The 27,345-nt window shown below is 36.1% G+C and overlaps 1 protein-coding gene across 2 annotated transcripts in view; it reads left to right on the top strand.

Moving 5' to 3' along the window:
• Positions 1 to 27,345, top strand: part of Tao (Serine/threonine-protein kinase Tao) — a 205,309-nt gene that overhangs the window by 75,586 nt on the left and 102,378 nt on the right. The window contains exon 2 of one of the 2 annotated variants that reach the window (XM_090387813.1): positions 23,529 to 23,809. The gene's annotated coding sequence lies outside the window, so the exon portion shown is untranslated. Of the gene's footprint in view, positions 1 to 23,528; positions 23,813 to 27,345 lie in introns of both variants that reach the window. The other variant, XM_090387814.1, reaches the window with a different exon arrangement.

Below are 27,345 nucleotides of genomic sequence, written 5' to 3'. Positions count from 1 at the left end.
GATTTCTCAATATATATATATATATATATTTTTTTTTTGCATAATGACTAGCATGTCAACGAGATTCACAAAAAAGAACAGAAATGTTTTCTTTGCACAAAAGCTCAAAAATACAGTGTTCTGGAAGGTTTGCCGCAATTCTCTTACCAGGTTAGAGCTTAACTGTGTTATATAAGTACTGTGTTGTGCGAGGATTCCCAAAATTTATCATTTGTGTTAGAGCAAAACCATATTATATAGGGGGATTGCCTGTAATTACAAAATTCATAAAATATGGATGTTGCCACACAACTTATAAAATCGGCCTCTCGTCATGTGTCAACACTGATGTAAACTACATTTCTGATGTAAACTACAAGACAAAGGGTAAAAAGCATAAACATAAATAAAAATGAAAATAAAATTGTGAACAAAATAAAAATTTTTACAAGTTTTAAAAGGACGGGTTTTTTGAAAATGACTTGTGAACTTTACAGTTGACAGTATGCAGAAAACTTAAAAACTGGGATCAACAACAGAAGTTCCTAGAAACATATAACTTGTTAGTCTAATCCAAGTAAAGGTAAAGAGATCTGAAAACACAGTAAAAAGCAAGTAGCCTTGGAAAAAATAGCTTACATTGTAGTGCAGGGGTGAGCAACCTGCGGCTTGTGGGCCGCATGCGGATCTTTGAGCATGTAACTGCGGCTCTTGAAGCCGCAGTTACAAGCTTTGAGCATGTAGCCGACATGAAGCAAAGTTTGAATTGGAGTTAAAGGACTTAAAAATTAAGCACATCTGGAGTGCAAGACTAAAATGCCTTAAAACTGAAACCGAGGATTTAGAGAGGCAAGAGGCTGCCCTTGAAATTCTACATAAATGGATGTCGATAGATGAGTTGAAAAAGCAAGACCAAATTGTGTTGATGCGTGGTGTAGCTTACTGGACACATATATAAATTTGAAAATGTTTGCATTTGAACGTCTCTCAGTTTTTGGTTTGACGAATTTCTGTGGGCAAATATTTTTGAGCATGAACTGTATTAAATATAAATCAAGAAACCGTCTGAACAATGCGAGTCTCTCAGCATGCTTAAAGATGAAAATATGGCATACTTCCCTGATATTGAGAGACTCGCTCAAGGAGTTCAGCAGCAAAAGTCATATTAATTAGAAATATTATTATTAAATAATATTTCAAAATATATATATTTTTAGTAAACCACTTTCCCACTCTATTCCATTTCTTAAACTCCCCAGCCCCCAAGCTTTAGCTGAAGTGTGGCTGTTCAGATTCTCTCTTTTTTTTTTAGATCAAAAATGTATCTTCTCTCAAAAAGGGTGCTGACCCCTGTTGTAGAGCATGTGAGGGTGCCAACACAATTGTATACAGGATAAAACAAAACCAAAATTGAATAATGCACACCAATGAGATACAAATATTAAGGGCCGCCTCTGTAGCCATGTGGGCAGGAGCAGCATTGCATAGCACATGCTTTTTGATTAGACCGCCGTTCGAGCCTGTGACCACCAAATACAGAAGATGCGGAAAGGTCAGGGAATGACCACTGCATATCCCCGGAGCAATATGGCCTTAGTTGCTAATGTTCCGAAAAACCAAATAAATAATAATAATAATAATAATAAACAAATATTAAGTTATACAATAGTGGCATCTAGTGATAAAAATTTTGTAAAAACTAGAAATACGTTGAAACTAAAAAAAAATGCATACATTGCATAGAGACATCATACTAAATATAGTCATAAACTATTAAATTTATGGTGTATACATAATGTACAAACCTAGAGTACAAAATGCGAAATAAGATGATAAAGTGCGAAATTTTTGAAATAAATAAAGTTACAAATTAAGCCAAAAATGCTAAAGGTGCCAAAAAGTCCTAAGTATGGACACATGATTTCTGGAAATCTTGATATTGTACTCCATTCAGAACTCAAAGAGATTCTTTCTTATGGCTTTAAATTTAGGTAAATTCCTAAATTTAACTTTTTCTTCTTTAAGAAACAACTTTATAGAAACCTCTTAAACTTTTGTTTTATTTTGGCATATAAACATAATACACCAATTAAGGCTTTTAAAATTTGGATTAGCAATGTTTTTCAGAACTTTTATATAATTTTTCCAAAGTGTACTCTAAATTTCCATAGAAATTAGAATGTTTCTAATTTCAAACATAATTACATAATTAAAATACAAAACACAATTGCATGAAATACATGAGCATTTTGTCATTACACAGGTAGACAAAGCCTGCAACAGCTATGTCTTTATATGTAAGAGACTCTCTGTATTGATACCTTAAACAAAGAGCTACATGACAGTGATAATTACAAACTGGTGCCTTCCTCTCCTAACTTTATCATTAAAAAATTATTGGCTTAAGTAAGAAATTAAAACTAAATATTAATAAGTTTAAATTTTTGAGATTGTTTTGTTTACTTTATTGCAAGGTTTCATAACACACCTGTCAAATTCAGATTTATTACTTATAAAAATAGTTATGTTCATCTTCTTGGAATTACATTAGAAAAGTTACTTTGAGTGTTTCACCTAAACACAAAATTATTAAAATCTAATAACTTACAAGATATTCAAACTTTTGATTTCCATAGTCTCTTTCCTAGTATAGATCTGGCTAATTTAAAAACAGTTATTTTAGAAATTTTCGATAAATATAATCATGTTATATTTATGGAAATTATTGTAATCACTTTTCGAAACAACTTGATCAATCTTCCCGTCTTTAGTAACTGGTTTTGATGATTTCCAGGTCTATAAACAGATCAAGGGCACTCTCGTGGGTAATCCTTGCAAATTTATATCTTGACTGGTCCAAAATTTTTCTTCAAAATATCCTGTTTATTTAGGTATATTGATGGCCTTTGCGTAATCAGTTATCCTAACTTTATTAAGGATTTTGGTCATTTGTATCCTCATGAACTTGCTCTAGAAAAATCTAATTTCTGTTATAACACCGCTACTTATTTGGACCTTAAGATTGGTATTTTAATGGTCATGCTTCAGCTGATCTATGAAATAGATCTTTGAAGCATGACCTTTGAAACTTTGAAGTTGAAATTTTTCCTATTGGTTTTCCAATACAGTAGACTCTCGATTTTCCGGGATAGATGGTAAATTAAAAATCCCGGATAATCGATTTCCCGGTTAATCCAAAAATACAGTAAGTCTCCGATGTACGTTCCAGGAATTCTTACGTTAGTCAAGTTTTACGACTCGGGAATGACCAAAAAGAACATTGCTCCTATAACCCTGATACACCAAAATTACAAAAACCGCATAATATCCTCAGAAGAATGAAGAAAAATAGTTATATATTTTTAATTAGTTCAATTAAAAACTTTATCTGGGGACAGCGGTAAAGTTGTAGAGTGCTACATAAGAAAAGAAAACATTAAAGGAAGAAACTGTACAGTAAAAAGTGGTATGTATTTCGTAGCTTTGGTTATCATAGTTGACTTCATTGGTGCTGATCGTTTCACTGCTTCTCGTATTGTCTTTCTCTTTTATTATTGTGTTCACTGTTGATACTGACAAATCTAAATTTTGCGCAATACTTCTTCATTTTGACCACTTTCAAACATCCTTATTTTAATTTTCTGATCCGAATCGATCGCTTTTTTTTTTTGATAGATTTACTAGTACCGCTCTCACTTATTCTCTTAGTTGGCACCATGATAACAGTCAAAATTAAATTTTCTGGAAAGAATTTTACGGGGTTATGGCTAAAACTCACTATTATCCCCCATGCGAGCTCACATTTTACTAAAGTACATTTCTGGTGGTCACTACCATAAAACAAAAACAATTGCACTTTCTGGGTTATTGGGCTTTTCGTTAGTGCATCTAATTATAAAAGGGTAGTAAACTCGATCATATTGCATTTGCGATAATACCGATTGCTGGAATTCTGTGAGATTTTATGTTATTATGGTGAAATGTGTCCCCATTCACTGAAGTCTTCAGTCATATTAAAAAAAACCTTTAAAGAATCTTCTCTTCATTCCTGTTTTTAAGCTTGTTACTCTGTATCCCGCTTGTGGAATTTGTGCGTGCCGTGATCGTCATTATTGATTGCTTATTATTATCCTTTTTTGAATTTTACTATTCTAAAAAAAAAAAAACAAAAAGAATGAAAAACATTAACGTAAGTTTGTAGTTATGTAAGTCGGGGACTTTCTACAGGATATCCAAAAATATTCAGCAACCTATTTAAAAAATATGGCGATGGATAAAAAACTTAACACACACACTACTCGCGTGTCCAATACGATGCTTCCCTTTATTTTTTTTGATGTTGATTTTAAATCCAATAACTTCCTTTTATTTTTTACAATTTTGCGCATGGTTTGGTCACCAACATTATAATGGTTCTTCAGAGATTTAACGGATGCACCGTTTTCAAACTTTTGAATAATTTCAAGTTTTTCTTTAATTGATAGTGCAACTCGTTTGCGTTTGCCCATCATTTTCGCGATTTCTAAACAAAAAAAAATTTTCGTTATCCCTGACATAAATAACGAAACAACATTTTTCTCTTTGAGGTGTGACGAAACAGAGCAATTGAAGCGATGCAGTAAGACAAACTAAATATTTGTTCTCTATTTTTTTTTTTGAGCCTCGGGTGAGAAGACAGTTGGGTTGGAAGATAATAATCTCTCAATGATGACTTTATAACATCCCGCTTGTTGCTTATTTACGACTTGCAAAACATCTGTTTATACCTATTCTAGTTATTACTTGAATTATTATTATTATTATCAATATTATTATTAATATTATTATTATTAGCCATATGGTGCAAGGAAACCTGAGGCTTATGCTGCACCAGCCAAAAAAAAATTCCAGAGTAACTCTGAGAAAGAGAGAGAAGAATGATGATATCCAGCTGAGGACCCTGGGTATGCTAAGCCCATACTCACAAGATGTGAACCCCTGGGGTTAATTTTATGATTTCTGGTTAGTTTTTTTTATTTTTTAAATTCTATTTGGAGTCTTGAAGTGTTCAAGTTAATCCGCTTCCCAGTTAAACCGATCCCGGTAAATCGAGAGTCTGCTGTATTTCTAATAGTGTCCACTCTAATGTTACTTTCCAGTGTGTTAGAATTGCTACCAGATGAACTGCAATGTTGGTATTAAAACTTTTTTTTCTGAAAAAAATTTATTGGGAATTTTTTTCCTTTATTTTATTTAAATTATCATCTTCATTAAGCTCTTAAATATAATCAACGATAATTTTTTTTTTTTTTTTCAAAGAAAATTAACTAATACATATTTTCTATCTGTGTGTTTTTTTTTTTTTTTTTTTTTTTTTTGTGGTTTGCATTATCTCTCATTGTGATTTTTCACAGTTTTGGCATTACTGTCAGATGCCAGTCTAAATTTCCACTTTTTTGCTTAATTAGTAAAAATTCTTTGTAAAAATTTAATTAATTAATTAAAAATAAAATTTAATCTGTAAAAAAAATTATTTTAAATAAATATTTCAAAGAATTTTTTTTTCCATCCTTTGTCTTACTCTGTCTCTTTGTCCCACATTATATCTGTTTATATCTTTATTTATCACCATTTTTTGCATTCTTTACTCTAGGCTTGTACATAGCATACATTTAATAGTTTATAACTACATATTGTATGATTCCTCTATGCAATGTACGGATTTTTTTTTTTTTTAGTTTCTGCTTATTTATATCACTAGGGGCTGCTGCTGTATAACTTTGTATTTGTTTCTCATTGGCGTGCTTTATTCAATTTTAGTTGTGTCCTGCGTACAGTTCTGTTCCCACCTCACATGTCTCTGCAATGTAAGTTATTTTTTCCAAGGCTACATCATTTTACTGTGTTTTCCTATCTCTTTACTTATACTTGGGGAAGCTCCATAGCCAGGTGGCAAGAGCAGCAGTGCGTAGCACACGCGTCTTGATTAGACCGGGGTTCGAGCCCGTGACCACTAAATACGGAGGATGCGGAAAGGTCATGTAATGATCACCGCATATCCCCGGAGCAATATGGCCTTAGTTGTAATGCTCCTAAAAACCAAATAACAAAAAAAAAAAAAAAAAAAAAAAAAACTTTTTACTTGGATTAGACTAATAAGTTATTTTTCTAGAAAATTCTGTTGTCAAATACAGTTTTTAAGTTTTCATAGTGTCAACTGTAAAGTTCACAATCCATTTTATTCAAATCAGAAATGAAGACGTTATTTTTGCTTGCAATCCTAGTCGTTTCATCTAACGAGAGGCCGGTATTGTAAGTTGTGTGGTAACATTCTTATTTTATCTATTTTGTAATTATTTTTAATAAAACCGTCTATCCCCCTTCTATAACTCTATCTCCCTCATTTTTTTTTTTTCACTTTATTGTCTATGCTCTGATAAAATATCTTATTTTATGATTAATAAATACCTTATTTTATGTTTGATTAGTATTTGATGCCTTTGTTTGATTGCACTAGACTGCTTCCTCCTTTTTCCATTTTTATGCCTTCATGTTTCCATTTTCTAGTTATTCTATTGGACTATCAAACTGACTCGACACTGGACAGAGCAGTGTCGAATCAGTTTGGTGTGACATAAGCATTGGGAGATCAAAATTGAGAGTAGGAGTGTGCTATAGGCCTAATGACTCTGATGAGTATAATAAGAAACTGTACAGAGAAATGAGTGGGCCAGTAAATCAGAGCGTCTTATAATGGGGGATTTTAATTTCCCAGATATTGACTGGAATTTGTGGGTTGGTCACTCACACACTAGCAAGGCTTTTGTGGATTTATTGGATGACTGTTTTCTAAATCAGCATGTTCGGGAGGCAACTAGAGGGAGCAATACTCTTGATTTGATTATCAGTAGTGATTCTTCATGCATTAAGAATCTGCAGATAAATGAACCACTAGGTGGCAGTGATCACAGTGTGCTGAAGAGGGATTTACTCAAAGAGGTAACTACCATCAGGGGTAAAGGGAAGGGTTATTGCTTTTGTAAAGGCAACTACGATGGTCTGAGACAGTATTTAAATTATATACAGTGGGACCAACTGATGATGTTACCAAAAGCAAATTCAAAATTAGAAGCATTCAAAGAACTTATCTTGGAAGCTACTAGACTTTATATACCAACTAAGAAATATTGTTCAAGGTTTAGGCCTAAATGGATGTCAGATGAACTAATGAGACATATGGCCGAGAAAAACAATCCATGGGATACATATAAATTAATGGTTGACATGGAAGCCTATGATAGATATAAGCTGGTCTGTAACCAAGTCACAAAGGAGATTAGGCAGGCAGATTATGAGAAATCCTTGGCAAAGAATGCAAAGAAAAACAGAAAAGAGTTTTTTACCTTTGTAAACTCTAGAAGTAAAGGTATGAATCAGATTGGTCCACTTGATGTTGATGGTTCAACAGTTGAGGATCCTGCTCAGGTGTCCAAAAAACTAAACGAGTATTTTTCATCTACATTCACACATAAGGAGTTATTCAGGAAGGGGAATGCCAGAGATGAAGTAAACTCTGGCAGTGAGCTAGATGATTTTGTAATAACTGAGAGTAAAGTGGAGGAGAAATTGTTGAGGATAAACATAAAAAACATACCTGGGGTGGATGGGATCTATCCAGTTATATTAAAGGAGGCAGCAAAGAAAGTAAGCAAACCCTTAGCCATAATTATGAGAGCTTCTTTGGACTCAGGGGAGGTACCCATAGACTGGAAATGTGCAAATGTGACCCAAATTCACAAAGGAGGATCAAAGGCCAACACAAGTGATAGACTTGAGTTTAACTTCTGTTCCAGGAAAATTAATGGAGGTACTGGTTAAAGAAGCACTGCAGGATAATCTAGACAAGACTTCAGTTACACCTCGGACACAGCATGGTTTTGTTAAGGGAAAGTCTTGCCTACCTGACCAATTTGATTGGATACTATGATGCAGTTATAAAAGAACTGGAGGCAGGGAATAACTTTGATGTTATATATTTGGATCTTAGAAAGGCTTTTGATACTGTTGCACATGGAAGACTGCTGCACAAATTGGAGCAGTGTGGCATTGGAGGCAAATTGCTGCGATGGATAAAGGGATGGTTGAGGGGAGAAGACAGAGAGTAGTAATCAATGGACACTGCTCATCGTGCACTAATGTTATTAGTGGAGTTCCTGAGGGTTCAGTGTTGGGTCCTTTGTTGTTTGCTGTATTTATTAATGATATTGATGATGGGATATCAAACTTAATGTCCAAGTTTGCAGACAATACAAAGGTTGGCAAGGTTGTTAAGGACACTATTGACACTATCCTGCTGCAACAGGATCTGGAAAGGATGGGCTGCGGGGTGCCAAATGAAGCTTAACATTGACAAATGTAAAGTACTATATGGGAAACAGTAACCCCAGAGCAACATATCAACTCTGTGGTACTACAGTGACAGTGGTAGAGAATGAAAAAGCCCTGGGGGTAGTTATGCAGGCAGATATGAAAGTCTCTGAGCAGTGCAGATGGGCTGCAAGAGTAGTCCATTGTGTCTTATCAATGATATACAGGAATTTTTCTAGCACGGATAAGGAGGTGATTATTCCCTTGTATAAGGCAATTGTCAGGCCATACCTTGAGTACTGTATACAGGTCTGGAGGCTTCATTCAAGAACGTTGTTGAGCTGCGGGAAAGTGTACAGAGAAGGTCAACAAGATTAGTGAATGGAACAAAGGGTTGCTCTTACGAAGAAAGGCTTAAGTTTTGGAAATTACAGTGTCTGGAGACTAGGCACCGGTGAGAGTCTTTCTAGAGGTGATCTGATAGAGGTGTATAAAGGCTTGAATGGTTTGAGCATGCTCAATGCCGATGGGATTCTTCCTCTTGCTCAGAATAATCACCTGAGAGGGCATAAATTCCAATTGAGGAAAGACAGATATAGGATAGATGTGTGGAAATTTCCCTTTAGCCAGCGGGTAGTTGGTTGGTGGAACAGACTTCCATCCCTTGTTAATTTCCAGCTGTCCAGCTGAGCCTTAAATAAATTTAAGGCTCAACTGGACAGGTATTTCGAGCGAATGGAGGGGTGAAATGGGAGTGGTGTTTTTTTTTTTTTTTTTGTTTTTTTTTTTGCATGATGCTGCATAAGCTTGCTTTCTTGCATCATATGCCTCCTACTAATGCTAATATACAAAATTTTAAAATAAGATAATTTAACAAAACTTTTGCCAAACTTCCACTAAACTGTCTGGCTAATCGACATACTTTCATGCTAAAATTCATTTAATCTCATATTACTGCATTAAAGGGGCAAAGGTCTAGGAGTGCTTTCTATGAAATTTTTTCAAAACAAATAAATGAAAAACTAGAAATAGAGAACAGATGACCATTGAGTCCCAGATTGTCAGAATGGCAAAAAGCAACAATGGTTGTGGACATTAGCATTAGTAGAGGCACATGATGCAAGAATCAAGCTTATACAGCTTAAGCCAAGAAAAAAAAAAAAAAAAAAACCCTTTCCCATTTCATTTATCTGATCCATTCATTCCAAATGTTTGTCTAGTTCTGCCTTGAATTTATTTAAGCTATCAACTTCCACAACAATAGATGGAAGTTTGTTCCAGCAATCAACTACCCACTGCCTAAAGGCAAACTTCTGGGATGCAGCATAAGCCTCAGGCTTCCTTGCACCATATGGCTAATAATAATAATAATAATAATAACATCTATTTTACAACTGTCTTTCCTCAGTTTGAATCTATGCCCCCTCAGGTTTGTAATTCTGAGCAAGAGGAAGATTCCCCTCAGCATTAAGCCTGCTCAATCCATTCAAGGCCTTATACCCCTCAGTCAGATTGCCTCACAGGTGCCTAGTCTCGAAAGCTGCATTTTTCAGAACTTCAGCCTTTTTTCATCAGAGAAATTGTGGCATTTTAGCATTAGCCTTAGTCGAGGCATATGATGCAAGAAAGCAAGCTTATGAAGCAACTGCCAAAAAAAAAAAAAAAAAAACTGCTCCCATTTTACTCCTCAGTTCGCTCCAAGTACCTGTCCAGCAGCCTTAAATTTATTTAGGCTGTCAACTTCCACAACAAAGGATGGAAGTCTGTTCCAGCAACCAACCACCTGCTGGCTAAAGCAATCTTCCGCACATCTAACCTGCAATTTGAATTCATGCATTCTCTCAAATGATTATTCTGAGCAAGAGGAAGAATTCCATCAGCATTGCGCATGCTCAAACCATTCAAGGCCTTATACACCTCAATCAGATCACCTCGCAAGTTCCTGGTCTCCAGACACTGTAATTTGTAAAATTTAAGCCTTTCTTCCTAAGAGCAACCCTTTGTTCCATTCACTAATCTTGTTACCCTTCATGCTTGTTATTCTTCATGCATTAAGAACCTGCAGATAAATGAACCACTAGGTGGCAGTGATCACAGTGTGTTGAAGTGGGATTTACTCAAGGAGGTAACTACCATCAGAGGTAAAGGGAAGGGTTTTTGTTTTCGTAAAGGCGACTATGATGGTCTGAGACAGTATTTAAATTCTATTCAGTGGGACCAACTGATGATGTTACCAACAGCAAACTCAAAATGGGAAGCATTCAAGGAACTAATCTTGGTGGCTACCAGGCTTTACATACCAACTAAGAAATATTGTTCAAGGTTTAGGCCTAAATGGTTGTCAGATGGACTAATGAGACATGTGGCAGAGAAGAAAAATGCATGGGATACATACAAATTAATGGGTGACATGGAAGCCTATGATAGATATAAGTTGGTCTGTAACCAAGTCACAAAGGAGCTTAGGCAGGCAAAGGCAGACTACGAAAAATCCTTGGCAAAGGATGCAAAGAAAAACAGAAAGGAGTTCTTTACATACTTGAACTCGAGAAGGAAAGGGATGAATCAGATTGGTCCACTGGATATTGATGGTTCAACAGTTGAGGATCCTGCTCAGGTGGCTAACAATCTAAACGAGTATTTTGCATCTACATTCACGCATGAGGAGTTATTCAGGAAGGAGAATGATGTAGGTAAAGTAAACATTGGCAGTGAGCTGGATGATTTTGTAATAACTGAGAGGAAAGTGGAGGAGAGATTGTTGAGGATAAACATAAAAAAGGCACCTGGGGTGGATGGGATCTATCCAGTTATATTAAAGGAGGCAGCAAAGGAAGTATGCAAACCCCTAGCCATAATTATGAGAGCTTCTTTGGACTCAGGGGAGGTACCCATAGACTGGAGATGTGCAAATGTAACCCCAATTCACAAAGGAGGATCAAAGGCTGACACAAGTAATTATAGACCTGTTAGTTTAACTTCTGTTCCAGGTAAATTAATGGAGGCACTGGTTAAAGAAGCACTGCAGGATCATCTAGACAAGAATTCAGTTATAGCTCAGACGCAGCATGGTTTTGTTAAGGGCAGGTCTTGCCTGACCAATTTGATTGGATACTATGATGTAGTCACAAAAGAACTGGATGCAGGGAATAACTTTGATATTATATATTTGGATCTTAGAAAGGCTTTTGATACTGTTGCACATGGAAGACTGCTGCACAAATTGGAGCAGTGTGGCATTGGAGGCAAATTGCTGCTATGGATAAGGGGATGGTTGAGTGGCAGAAGACAGAGAGTGGTAATCAATGGACACTGCTCAACGTGGACTAATGTTATTAGTGGAGTTCCTCAAGGTTCAGTGTTGGGTCCGTTGTTGTTTTCGGTGTTTATGAATGATATTGATGATGGGATATCAAGTTTAATGTCCAAGTTTGCAGATGATACAAAGGTTGGCAGGGTCGTCAAGGACACTACTGACGCTATGCTGCTGCAACAGGATCTGGAAAGGTTGAACAGATGGGCTGAGAGGTGGCAAATGAAGTTTAACATTGACAAATGTAAAGTACTACATATGGGTAACAGTAACCCCAGAGCAATGTATCAACTCTGCGGTACTACACTGACAGTGGTGGAGAATGAAAAGGACCTGGGGGTAATTGTGCAGGCAGATATGAAATTCTCTGAGCAGTGCAGACGAGCTGCAAGAGTAGCTCATGGTGTCTTGTCAATGATATACAGGAATTTTTCTAGCAGGGATAAGGAGGTGATTATTCCCTTGTATAAGGCAATGGTTAGGCCACATCTTGAGTACTGTATACAGGTCTGGAGGCCTCATTTCAAGAAGGATGTAGAGCTGCTGGAACGGGTACAGAGAAGGGTAACAAGATTAGTAAATGGAACAAAAGGGTTGCTCTTACGAAGAAAGGCTTAAGTTTTCCAAATTACAGAGTCTGGAGACTAGGCACCGGCGAGGTGATCTGATAGAGGTGTATGAGGCTTTGAATGGTTTGAGCATGCTCAATGCCAATGGGATTCTTCATCTTTCTCAGAATAATCACCTCAGAGGGCATAAATTCAAATTGAGGAAGGACGGATGTCGGATAGATGTGCGGAAATTTGCCTCTGGCCAGCGGGTGGTTGGTTGGTGGAACCGACTTCCATCACTTGTTGTTGAAGTTGATAGCCTAAACAAATTTAAAGCTCAACTGGGCAGGTATTTCGAACGAACGGGGGGGTGAAATGGGAGAGGGGTTTTTTTTTTTTTTTTTGGCTGATGCTGAATAAGCTTGCTTTCTTGCATCATATGCCTCTACTAATGCTAATGCTAATACCCTTCTCTGTACTCGTTCCAACAGCTGTATATCCTTCTTAAAATGAGGCCTCCAGACATGTATGCAGTACTCAAGTTGTGGCCTGACCATTGCCTTATATAAGGGGATAATCACCTCCTTATCCCTGCTAGAAAAATTCCTCTCTATCATTGACAAGACACTATGAGCTACTCTTGCAGACCATCTGCACTGCTCAGAAAACTTCGTATCTGCCTGCACAATTACCCTCAGGTCCTTTTCGTTCTCTACCACAGTCAGTGTTGTACCAGAGAGTTGATACGTCCTTCTGGGGTTGCTTGTTATTGTTATTTTGGTTTTTTAGGAGCATTAGCAACTAAGGCCATATTGCTCCGGGATATGCGGTGGTCATTTCCTGACCTTTCCGCATCCTCCGTATTTGGTGGTGACGGGCTCGAACCCCGGTCTAATCAAGAAACATGTGCTACGCACTGCTGCTCCTTCCCACCTGGCTACGGAGGCGCCATTCTGGGGTTGCTGCTTCTCATGTGTAGTACTTTACATTTGTCAATGTTAAACTTCATTTGCCACCTCTCAGCCCATCTGCTCAACTTTTCTAGATCCTGTTGCAGCAGCGTACTGTCATTATAGTCCTTAACAACCATGCCAACCTTCGTGTCGTCTGTAAACTTGGACATTAAGCTTGATATACCATCATCAATATCAATTATAAATACAGAAAACAACAATGGACCCAATACTGAACCCTGAGGACTCCACTAATAACATTAGGCCACGAAGAGCAGTGTCCATTGATTAACACTCCGTCTTCTCCCATTCAACCATCCCTTTATCCATAGCAGCAATTTGCCTCCAATGCCATGCTAATCCAATTCGTGCAGCAGTCTTCCATGTGCAACAGTATCAAAAGCATTTCTAAGATCCAAATATATGATATCAAAGTTTTTCCCTGGATCCAGTTCCTTTGTGACCACATCATAGTATCCAATCAGATTGGTCAGGCAAGACTTTCCCTTAACAAAACCATGCTGTGTCCGAGCTATAACTGAAGTTTTGTCTAGATGATCATGCAATGCTTCTTTAACCAGTGACTCCATTAATTTTCCTGGAACAGAAGTTAAAATAACAGGTCTATAATTACTTGTGTTGCCCGTTGATCTTCCTTTGTGAATTGTGGTCACATTTGCCCATCTCCAGTTCATGCGTATCTCCCTGAGTCCAAAGAAGCTCTCATAATTATGGCTAAGGGTTTGCATACTTTCTTTGCTGCCTCCTTTAATATAACTGGATGGATCCCATCCACCCCTGGTGCCTTTTTTATGTTTATCTTCAACAATTTCTCTTCCACTTTACTCTCAGTTATTACAAAATCATCCAGCTCACTGCCAGAGTTTAACTGACCTCTGGCATTCCCCTCCCTGAATAATTCCTCATGGGTGAATGTAGATGCAAAATACTCATTTAGTTTGTTAGCCATCTGAGCAGGATCATCAACAGTTGAACCATCAATATCCAATGGACCAATCTGATTCATCCCTTTCTTTCTAGAGTTTACATAGGTATTGAACTCTTTTCTGTTTTTCTTTGCATCCTTTGCCAAGGATTTCTCATAATCTGCCTGCCCAATCTCCTTTGTGACTTGGTTACAGGCCAGCTTATATCTGTCATAGGCTTCCATGTCAACCATTAATTTATATGTATCCCATGCATTTTTCTTCTCTGCCACGTGTCTCATTAGTTCATCTGACATCCATTTAGGCATAAACCTTGAACAATATTTCTTAGTTGGTATGTAAAGCCTAGTAGCTTCCAAGATAAATTCTTTGAATGCGTCCCATTTTGAATTTGCTTTTGGTAACATCATCAGGTAGTCACACCGTATAGAATTTAAATACTGTCTCAGACCACTGTAGTCACCTTTACGAAAGAAAAAACCCTTCCCTTTTCCCCTGATGGTAGTTACCTCTTTGATTAAATCCCACTTCAGCACACTGTGATCACTGCCACCTAGTGGTTCCTTTATCTGCAGATTCTTAATGCATGAAGAATCACTACTGATAATCAGATCAAGAGTATTGCCCCCTCTACTTGCCTCCTGAACGTGCTGATGTAGAAAACAATCATCCAATAAATCCACAAAAGTCTTGCTAGTGTGTGAGTGACCAACCCACAAATTCCAGTCAATATCTGGGAAATTAAAATTCCCCCATTATAAGACTCTCTGATATACTGGCCCATCCTATTTCTCTGTACAGTTCCTTATTATACTCATCAGCGTCATTAGGCCTATAACACACTCCTACTCTCAGTTTTGATCTCCCAATGCTTATGTCACACCAAACTGATTCAACCTTGCACTTTCCAGCGATGTCGACTGGCTTCACTTCCTTGGATTTTATGTGTTTCTTAACTAATAGTATAACCCCTCCTCCCTTCCTATCTTGTCCATCCTTCCTGTACACATTGTACTTCCCAAATTCCAGTTCTGCATTCCTTATATCTGTGTACCACCACATCTCTGATATCCCAACAATATCTGCCTTTGATGTTCTGAGCAATACCTCAAATTCATCAAATTTATTCACCAAACTCCTAGCATTGGTGTACATGCAAGTATACATGCACCTGTTCCTATTCTTAGCTACCCTAACACAACCCATGTGTTTACTTGTACCGCAGTGACTCCCATCAGTCTCTGAAATACCCTGCATCTTGTTTTTCAGGCTTCTGCTCATTCCAATAGAAGCAGTGCAAGAATCACTTTCACCTCTGCCAGTGGTTACTGTTAATCTATTAGTCCTTGTTTCCCCCCACCAAGGTAGCAGTTTTCTGACCCACCTAACACTACCTCGATATCATCAGCAAATATTCTCGCACCCTTTCTATTTAAGTGTATCCCATCCCTGTAGAAGCAGTAAATTTTAAATTCCTCTTGGGTGGCTTGCTATTCTATTTTATTTCTTTTTATATACATTTATCTTAATTTTTAATTTTAATTTTTATTTGAGATTTGATCTTATTTTCATTCCATTCCATTCCTTGTTGGTCTGTTTGTTCGGCTATGAAATATGTCAGCTTTCTACCAGTAGCGTAGCTACCCTTTTTCAGGCCCGCAGGCAAAGAACATGTTTGTGCCCCTATTTAATTAATGAAAATTGCAAAAAGAGGAGGCAGCCAAAGACACCTGGCCTCTAAAGGGCCCAGTCTCTGTGGCAATTGCCTTCCTGCCTGCATGGTAGCTACGCCACTGCTTGCTATGTATATTTCATATAAGAAACAAAAGCCTTGCTTATTGCTATATTTCCATTGGTTTTAACTGCTGACCCTTGATGACGAAGTTAAATTATTAGGAGGTTAGGCAGGCAATGGCAGATTGCGAGAAATCCTTGGCAAGGGATGCAAAGAAAAACAGCAAAGAGTTCTTTACTTATGTAAACTCTAGAAGGAAGGGGATGAATCAGATTGGTCCACTTGATATTGATGGGTCAACTGTTGATGATCCTGCTCAGGTAACTAACAAACTAAATGAATATTTTGCATCGACATTCACACATGAGGAGTTATTCAGCAAGGGGAATGCCAGAGGTGTATTCAACTCTAGCAGTAAGCTACAGAATCTTGAAATAACTGGGAGTAAAGTGGAGGAGAAACTGTTGAAGATAAACACAAGAAAGGCACCCGGGGTGGATGGGATCTATCCAGTTATATTAAAGGAGGCAGCAAAGGAAGTAAGCAAACCCTTAGCCATAATTATGAGAGCTTCCTTGGACTCAGGGGAGGTACCCATGGACTGGAAATGTGCAAATGTGACCCCAATTCACAAAGGAGGATCAAAGGCTGACACAAGTAATTATAGACCTGTGAGCTTAACTTCTGTTCCAGGAAAATTAATGGAGGCACTGGTTAAAGAAGCACTGCAGGATCATTTAGACAAGACTTCAGTTATAGCTCAGACACAGTATGGTTTTGTTAAGGGGAAGTCTTGCCTGACCAACTTGATTGGATACTATGATGCAGTCACAAAAGAACTGGATGCAGGGAATAACTTTGATATTATATACTTGGATCTTAGAAAGGCTTTTGATACTGTTGCACATGGAAGACTGCTACACAAATTGGAGCAGTGTGACATTGGAGGCAAATTGCTGCTATGGATAAAGGGGTGGTTGAGGGGGAGAAGACAGAGAGTGGTAATCAATGGACGCTGCTCATCGTGGACTAATGTTATTAGTGGAGTCCCTCAGGGCTCAGTGTTGGGTCCATTATTGTTTTCTGTATTTATAAATGATATTGATGATGGTATATCAAGCTTAATGTCCAAGTTTGCAGATGATACAAAGGTTGGCAGGGTTGTCAAGGACACTACTGACACTATGCTGCTGCAACAGGATCTGGAAAGGTTGAGCAGATGGGCTGAGCGGTGGCAAATGAAGTTTAACATTGACAAATGTAAAGTACTACACATGGGAAACAGCAACCCCAGAGCAACGTATCAACTCTGTGGTACTACACTGACAGTGGTAGAGAATGAAAGGGACTTGGTGGTGATTGTGCAGGCAGATATGAAGTTCTCTGAACAGTGCAGACGGGCTGCAAGAGTAGCTCATGGAGTATTGTCAATGATATACAGGAATTTTTCCAGCAGGGATAAGGAGGTGATTATTCCATTGTATAAGGCAATGGTCAGGCCACACCTAGAGTACTGTATACAGGTCTGGAGGCCTCATTTCAAGAAGGATGTAGAGCTGCTGGAACGAGTACAGAAAAGGGCAACAAGATTAGTGAATGGAACAAAGGGGTGCTCTTACGAAGAAAGGCTTAAGTTTTGCAAATTACAGTGTCTGGAGACTAGGCACCGGCAAGGTGATCTGATAGAGGTGTATAAAGCCTTGAATGGTTTGAGCATTCTCAATGCTGATGGGATTCTTCGTCTAGCTCAGAAAAATCACCTGAGAGGGCATAAATTCAAATTGAGGAAAGACAGATGTAGGATAGACGTGCGGAAATTTGCCTTTAGCCAGCGGGTGGTTAGTTGGTGGAACAGACTTCCATCCCTTGTGGTGGAGGTTGATAGCCTAAATAAGTTTAAGGCTCAGCTGGACAGGTATTTTGAACGAACAGAGGGGTGAAGTGGAAGTGGGTTTTTTTTTTTTTTTTTGGCTGATGCTGCATAAGCTTGCTTTCTTGCATCAAATGCCTCTACTAATGCTAATAATGTCTCTCAGCTGTTCTTGAAATCCGCAGCAACTTGTTTCCAGAACGCTGCTCATTTCAATAGAAGCTTTGAGAGAACCACTTTCACCTCTTCCTGCAGTTTCTGTTAATCTATTAGTCTGTAAGGAAAATCATTCCCACTTTTAGTGTTTTGCAAACATCACAAAGTGAGGTTCAGTTCTGATTGTTGCACAAAATGTTATTTAAATTTTTATACTGTATTTTTTTATAAAATGCCTGGTGAAAACGTAAATTAATGCTCTTCTACTTGACATATATGTAAAGAAGTTCGTGGTACACGAACTTCTTTACATATATGTCAAGTAGAAGAGCATTAATGTTAGCAGAATATGCTGACATTCACTTTGTGTATGGCAATGTGAAAGAAATGCTGGAGCTGCAGCCACTGAATATCAGTTGGAAAATGTCATTTTCCAATAACACAACACCCTAATTGGCATTTGCTTGTCAATGTCCACAGTAAAAAAGCAACAAGACTGAGGCCGGTCCCGATATTCTATGCAAGCAGAGGAAGAGGTGTTAGATATCATGACATTAGATCTCTCCACCAGCATACAAAATGTTGCTGCTGCTTTTGTTGTTATTATTTGGTGTTTAGGCGCTTTAGCAACTAAGGCCAATTGCCCAGGGGATATGTGGTGGTCATTCCATGACTTTCCTCATCCTGCCCACCTGGCTACGGAGGTGCCAGTGTTGCTGCAAGAACGAGTCATCCTAAAACTCTCATTTGGATCACGCTGTGTGAATGTGGGCTGTATGTATATCATATGCATAAAGTTCAGGCATGCTGGCAGGACATTCACTTGTATTTGAGCAGTTTTGTGTATGAAATTGTATTAATAACAGCCCTGACTTTCTTGCCAGTATCCTGTGGACCAACAAGGCAACATTTACATGAGATAGGCTATTTAACATGAACAATCTCCATACATGATCAGTGGAAAATCATCACCCCATTAAGCAGTCCCATTTCCAAGTGGGGTTTAGCCTCAATATTTTGGCCAGCATTGTAGGAGAACTTGATTCATCATGAGTTTGCTTCCTACCTAATAAACCTGATATTCTTTCATCAAGATCATTAATAAATTTAGAAAACAACAATGGGCCCAACACTGAATCTTGGGGAAGTCCACTAATATCGTTAGTCCACGAAGAGCAGTGTCCATTGATAACCACTCTCTGCCTTCTCCCATTCAACCATCCCTTTATCCATAGTAGCAATTTGCCCTTAATGCCATAGTGCTCCAATTTGTTCAGTAGTCTTCCATGAGCAAAAGCTTTCCTGAAATCCAAGTATATGATATCAAATTTTTTTTTTTTTTTTTTTACATCCAGTTCCCTTGTGACCATATCGTGGTATCCAATGAAATTGGTTAGACAAGAATTCCTCTTAACAAGCCTGTGCTGTGTCTGAATTGTAACTGCGGTCTTGACAAGATGATCCTGCAATGCTTCTTTAACGGCGACTCCATTATTTTTCCTGGAACAGAAGTTAAACTAACACTGAATGTTATTTATCAGGACCGGCCTCAGTCTTGTTGCTCTTTCACTGTACTCCATTCCCTCAATTACTGTGGAACCTAAACACTGTTCATTACTTATTTTTTGCAAAGGACACTGCCAACACTTCTGGAAGGTGTTCATTTAAGTATACATGCCAATATGTGGTTTCAGCACAACAGTGTGCAGAGGTACTCTGTTGTACTGGAATCAACAAGTAATAACATTCTAAAATGATCGTTACTGGAATCATTCAATCAATCTTGGAGATCCCATTTCTTGACTGCACACTCTCTTCATGATAATCCATTGGATTTTAATGTGTGGGGTCACATGAAACAAATTGTTTATTCCACAGAGGTTAACAACTGAAATGACTCCTTGAATCGCATCCATGAAGCTGCCGCTGGTATTAAAGTCAGCACAGTGCTACTCACACATGTTCGGGATTGCTTCTCATACCATGTTGAAGCCTCTCCTTTTGTGATATTTCTTTTGATCATGCATCAGTTTGACTGAAGTACTAATGTATTTCAGTCAAACTGAAGCACGATCTTTTACTACAGTAAGTTCGACTGGATTTTAATACTGGATAATCCATTGGATTTTAATGTGCAATAACCTCAGAGGAATATACCAACTGTGTGGTATATTCCTCAGGGTAGTGGAGAATGAAAAAGATTTGAACTTTGAGAATAGAACCATCCCAGCTGATTCTTGTCAATTAATGTGAAAACACACTTTCATTTATGCTGATTTTTGTATGTGGTGGGAATGAGTGCTGTAAAATAATAACTGGAAATGAAGTTTTCCCAAGGACCAATAGAATGTAGGTTTAAAAGTTTTCCTTGATCTGACTTTTAGTTCTAGAGTAATATGTGAAATATACTTTCATGTGTATGAAAGACTTCTTTGTTTGGGGGCAGCTATGATCTTAAAAGTTTTCCAGTGACCAATGAAACCTATGCTGAAAGTGTGATATCGATTGAACTTTTTCTTATTAAGTAATGTCTAAACATCTGTTAACATGCTTCCATTACAAGCTAGGTAATGTATGCAGTTTGTTACATTTCGGGCACATTTTTTTTTTTAATTAATTGATTTTTTTTTCCTTTTTTTTTTTTTTTTCTTGATTAACTGAAGTGAAAGGTAAATATAGTTATTATAGTTATCTTAGCTGTGTAGTTATATATATTGCTCTTCTCTGATTTTTTTAAAGTCCCTTCTCTTTTTATATATACTTTAGAGAAGAAATTCTAAAAATATATCTATTTTTGAGTGTCTTCTCAAAATGTATCTCTTTACAAGCAATACCATTTTCACAAGTCTTATATGACAGTACACATGAAGCATGCATCAGCTATCTAAAGTTAATTACTGCATTAAAACTACATTTAATCTGTGAATTACTTTTTTCCATACAAATTGTATGGAAGAAAGAAAAAATTATTGCTGGATTTCTGTTTGCCCAATTTTATAAAAAAATTGGGATGGCTCAATAAATTTTTCTATAAGAATAAAACATAAAATTTCACAAAAATCCGTCTGCTGAGATTTGAGTGTGGATGAACAATGGTGGTGATGACGACAATAAGTGCTTATGTGCCTAAAATTGTGGATTTGGGCTAGTATACCATACTGGCCTTGCCATCATTCCCAGTAAATTTCTCTTGGTTCATCACAATCAGATAGTTACAAACAACCACGTTGAAATGGGTGGTTCACCATCATGCTCAAACTGTTCCTATGATTATTCAGAACTTCTCTGTTAATTTAGAGAGGGTTTGATCACAATTTTAAAATTTTTTAGTGTTTTTTCTTATTACTTTGCAAATATAAAAAAGAGCTGTAACTTAGAGCAAAGCATTTATTTCTGGACAAATGTTTATATGAATTTTTTTACTTACTCTGAAGCACTCCACACACAAATACTAAAATAACTGTTCATTTATAACTGTTATTTTTATAGATTGTAAAACTGTTATAACTGTTATAACTGTTATTTTTATAGATTAGGTGAATTCTATGTGTTATCATATATGCAAATTTTCAATTTGGATGCATGATAACACATAGAATACACAAAATAATTTGAATTTAATTTTTATTGAATCTCTCACTATGAATTGTTGGTATTTATATAGGACTTATTTCCACCTATTAAGTGAAATCTTTGAAATAAATTAATTGCATACATGCACATATAATGTAGTTTTGAATTTCTGCCATTTTATTGCATTTTTGAACTTTTCTTTCTTGTGAAGCTGCTTTCTGTACATAATGAAGTTATGTCTCCTCCCTTTCTTGCCAAATCATTATTATTATCTCTCTCTCTATATGTTAAAAAAGTTTTTCTCCTGGTGATATTTATTCGAGCCAATGGGAATTACGAGGGCGAGGCAATTATCTCACTACAAATGCAATTAATTATTGACAACTGCCTCAATACTGTCCACCAACCTTATGTCTTACTTCACTGTCTACCTTATTACTTCACTGTCTACCATTTGATATTTCATCATAATATTTTTTGTATATTAATGAATATTGTGTATTTGTGAAATTAGCATTTTGTAAATACAGTATTTTAAATATTTGTATAGTTTGTAAATATTTCAATGAAATATTTTAGTCCTGCTCTTTCAGATGCAACAATATTCCTCATGCATTATGGAACGTGAAGCAAAAGGCCTTAGGCTAAAATCTATTATTTGGATACCACTTGTCTCCGGTCATAGTACAGAGTGATTGTACAGTCAAGTTCTGTGCTTGGGTGATTATTGTGAATGCGTTTTGTTTCTGATAGTTTTGTTTTGTCGAAGAGGGGTTGGGGGGCTGCTCAGCTTAGGTAGGGTATTTATCCCCCATTCCACCTTTTGAAAATCAGAAAATGAGTTCCCGATTTTAAAACAGCACCAAGTTGGGGGGGGATAAACACCCTAGGCATGCCAACCTAGGAGGAAAGTGGGCAGGGCTAAACAGTGAGTGGCACTTGCCAATCACTGCCTTCTTCCTGGCTTTTAGTCTAAGTATGTAGTGATACCCGAGATCTGAATTTTTATCAAGCATTGAAAATCTAAGCGACCTATTTAAATGCAGGTAAAAAATTACATAGTGTTATTTATCTGTGCACTACAAATGCACAGATAAATAATGACATAGGCCATTTTCTGATTAGATATTGACCAGTGCATTTTGACAGGTGTGTCTTTTACATAGAAAAGGTTTGACTTACTCCGCCACACCTTTACATATTACTTAGAAAAGCGTTGGCGACCAAAGTGAGCAGGAGGTGGAGTCCCCTAATTATTATTATTATTATCGTTATATTTAGGTGTTTCCATAAAGTTGTAGTTTCCTGAATGAATTTTGCTATTTGACTAATTTATGTGATATAATGCTAAATTCAGAATAATTGAACAAGCATTTGATTCCATTTAATGCAAATAAAAGGATGATGTTCGCCGATTTTGTTTTTTTTTTCTTGTTTTTTTTCTTCAGAATTATTTTTGTTTTCTTTTTCCCTATCTGAAATTAATTTTTAGGGTGAATAATGAAATAGATTACAATTTATTTTATTTTTGTTTTTCATTTAAATTAGAAATTTTTGATTACATTATGTGCCATTTTAATAAAAAAAAATATGCAGCTGCTAATTTTTAGATAGTTTGGTTTGAGTGAATTCATGCAATAAATTAAAAATATAAAACATCCGTAATTTCTTGTTATTGAATCACCATTGTGATGATTCAGTAGCAAGAAATTAACCATCTATAAGAACATTTTAATTAAAATTATCATGTTCCCATTGATAAATTGATATCACCCTAAAAAAGTAATAAAATGTTTATTATTTGGACTTTTTGAAACTACCGTTTGGAAGTATCTGATCGAAATATGACATGTTAGTGTTATCATTATCAATCAATTAGCAGTTTAAATGAATTATATGCATCTAATTCTCCTTATTATTTTTACAATGTCATTTATATTCATAAGTAAATGCCATTGTGCCACTGATTCTGATTAATGCACTTTTTTGATATTGTTTTGCTTTAAAATTTGTTGTTCTATATTATGTTATTTTAGAAATAGGTTTAATAATATTACTTTATGTAGTGAACATGTGTTATAACTATACTCAACTGTCTTTTTCAGAAGTTTCTGGAAGTTTTCAGTGTGGAATTTGTAAGAGACTGTACAAGAATCACCATTCCCTAAAGGACCATCTTTTCTCACATTCTGACCAGTTGTTTACCTGCCTAATTTGTGGAAAAACATTCAAGGCCAAAAGGTTATTAAAACAACACCACCAGATGCACCAAGAAAATACTTTACATTGTAAATTTTGTGGAGAAACATTTCGGTGGAGATCAGCATTACAGAGGCATATGACTAAGTTCCATATGAAATGAAGTCAGCTTAGAAAGTTTACTCAGGTGGTAGGCTTCAATTTTTAAATGTGATTTAAACTTTTTGGATTGCTTTCTTTGCATTTAGATTATTTCATTGTAAATAAACTAAGCTAATATGAAAACTATATCCTTAATTAGAAGACTGGATTGTAAGAAAGATTTGAATTGGTAACATCAAATATTATTTAAATAGAATTCTTAAAAAAAAAGTTCAGAACAATGTTAAAATGTTTACTTTCATTATAAATATTCAAAGTTTAATATATTTTAAACTTTTAATCATTATCTTTGAATCAGAATCTCCTTTAAATGTTTATTCCTCACCACCAAGCTAATGAAATCTATTTTTTTTTTGTTGGTTAATATTAAATGTGCTTTTTTTTTTCTTTCTTTTTATTTTTTTTTGAACTAACAAATTGAAATTATAAAATTCATGTGAACAGTTTGGAGAATGGGATATTAACAGTTATTCTCGTGATTATAAAACAACATAAGTCATTCTCAGAACAGGAATTATTCGGCTATTAATTACAAAATATGGCCATGCCAGCAAGCAAAATGCACGCACCCTGTCACTAAAATACCAAGTGTGAAATTTGAACATTGACTAATTTTATTTATAGGCGCTTCCGTAGCCAGGTGGGAAGGAGCAGCAGTGCGTAGCACACGCTCCTTGATTAAACCGGGGTTCGAGCCCGTCACCACCAAATACGGAAAGGTCAGGGAATGACCACCGCATATTCACGGAGCAATATGGCCTTAGTTGCTAATGCTCCTAAAAACCAAACAACAACAACAACAATTTTATTTATTGATTTCGAATCAATGTGTTGTACTTTTATCATAGTAATTTTTTATATAGTGTGTTTTGATTACTAAGTGGTATTTTCTGTTACGGAATGTTTTTCACATAATGCTGAAAATGCCTTTTTTTTTTTTGAATGGGTGACTAAGGTAATTTCCTGTGACTTATTGTTCAGCAATTCTCAGTAATGGGTGTATTTATTTATTTATGTATGTATGTTATGTGATACATGTCATGCCACGATACCAGGTTCTTTATTCCTTAATATTTATTTGCACATGTAAGTCATGTCTACCTTATCCTTATATTTTATCGTGATATATTTTATATTTAGCGTGATATGTTTTATCCTTATATTTTATCATGATTTTAATTCGTACTATCTATCTATATATATATATATATATATATATATAAAAGAATATTTTATTTTTTCACCTGCACACTTTTTTGCTTTCTGCAAGGTAGGGCTAATTGCATCATACTACGACAAAGTGATTGACAGGTCTGTCTCAAAGACTCTTTTACGAACTCTTAATTTTTTACAGTCTTTAAATTTTTCTGTATATAAAAGAATATTTATAGTGCTTTTAATTTTTAGAATTCTACATGTCTCAAGGCAATGATTCAATTTTTTTAACTTTCTGCAGCTATTAGCAATGTTGTTAATAATATCAGTAATAGAAAAGAGAAAGATCTTATCAGAAAGGCTGAGAAGAAAAGAAAAGATCTTGAGTATGAAGCAGCACTTAAAAATCCTGATATCAAAGAAAACAAAGCAATTATTGAAAAATATGAAAATAATAATAGGGTAAAGGCTTCATCATTAAGAAAGGAAAGATACAAAAAACGAAAGACTACCTTTCTATCACAAGACTACGTGTAGTGGAAATAAGGAAGAAATGGTGACAGAGCTGGATCGAAAGCATATATTCCATGGAGTCATATGTATTCAAACAAAGGGGAATATAAATTCATTTTTCAGTGAACACCGTTTCCTGTGAAATTGGCTTTTAGTATGACTATAAACAAAAGTCAAGATCAAACATTATCTAAGGTTGGGGTGTGTTTTTATATTTTAATTTAAAAAATAAATAAAATATAAAAACGTATAATTCAGGTTTGTGTGATATAAAGGCAGAAGGGCGTGAAGCGACCTTCTGACTGATCTATTCAAATAATGAATGGTTGAAGGCTGGTGTATGCCCTCTAGCTGAACCTGTCTAGGGGCTCCACTGAAGTTAAAATCATAGTAAAACCATCCATAATAAGAAACTTTTTTTTTTATCAAGTAAATCACTTTGTCATTTGAATGAACCTTGTGATTGTAAAATATTTCCATCAATGTTGCTCTTATTGCAGCTTTTCTGTTTATGGTTTTAAAAACTTTACTAGAAAAGTTAAGCAAATGCTTCTTCATGGGTATTTCTGTATAAAATCATTGCAGATACCTTTCAAGGCAATGATTAGGCTTACAACTGCTGATAATTTGGTGTGAGTGTGTGAAGGAAATAAAGAAGAATGTATCCATAATTAAATAAATAAATTTTCTGTTTATACTCTGGGATGACCACATGGTCATAGGAGTTCAAAAAATAGAGAGAATACAAGAAACAGCACCATATTTAGCAATCATGGGCTTCAATCTCGGTCACTCAAGGCATGTGTACTTATGTGCCTCGCACCTGACCATTAATTAATGGAGCAAGTGGATCCCAAAAATATCCAGCTGGCCTTGGTGGTAAGCAACCAACAAGTGACTAAGGGCTTCTGAAAGTCAAAAAGAAAAAGCAAAATATCTCTTTATTTCTCTGGATAGTGGACATCCCCAAGGATATGCATGTGAAAAGAAATGTTCTCTCTCTCTCTCTCTCTCGCATGCAGAAGTGTGCATGTGAAAGAGAGATGATGGTAGCATGTTTAAAGATATATATGTAAGAGATGCATTCCAGGACCTCTTACGTAAGTCAATTTTTGCGTAACTTAGGAATCACTAATAAAATATTGTTACTACTCCCTGATATGCTAAAATTGCAAAAACCACATAATATCCTCAGAAGAATGAAAAAAAAAAAAAAAAAAAAGTTATATACCATAACAATTAAAAACTTTATCTGGGGACAGCACTGCAGTAGCCGGAGTGCCACATAAGAAAATAAAACATAAAAGGAATAAAAAACATTATTATTGTATTGCAAAAACTATGTATTTCGTATGCCATGTAAGCTTTATAAGCGTTAATAAGGGAATCAAAACCAAAGTGTACATATTTAAGAAAATTAGTCTAAACCACACAATGAATCAAAGTCTATACACTTCAGGTGAGGAACTGAAGGTAACTTAAAATGAACCTGAAGCATTAATAAAACACATTAATCACAGGGTGTTGTAAGCTGAGTAGAGGTCAGGGAGGTAGTACATGCTATGAACTCTTCGATCTTCATCTGTTTCGTATGCTGCTTTTTTTTTTCTCTCTTCATAAATTTCACGATAAGCAGTCTTGAATTTTTCTTTCTATTTTCAAGAAACGTTTGGTGTTTTCATCCATTCCATCAAACAGAGAGACCTGCCTGAATTTTGCAAAACGCTTCTACCATTTCCTTTGATTTGAGCTGCTTCTTGGATTGCTCTGATTCCTCAACGAATTCTGTTTTCCCTTGCTCCTCAACTCTTTGCGCGTTCAAGTTAGGTCTTTTGTTGTTAAATATTCACCTTGTTCATCCACAAGTTCGTCTACATATTCATCCTCCAGGGC

The sequence above is a fragment of the Mastigoproctus giganteus genome, chromosome 13 (genome assembly GCF_048544385.1).
Source record: "Mastigoproctus giganteus isolate SK-2022 chromosome 13, ASM4854438v1, whole genome shotgun sequence".
In the NCBI taxonomy this organism is placed as follows: Eukaryota; Metazoa; Arthropoda; class Arachnida; order Uropygi; family Thelyphonidae; genus Mastigoproctus; species Mastigoproctus giganteus.
The sequence above is the reverse complement of the archived record's forward strand: the minus strand, read 5'-3'. Positions and strand labels throughout refer to the sequence as shown.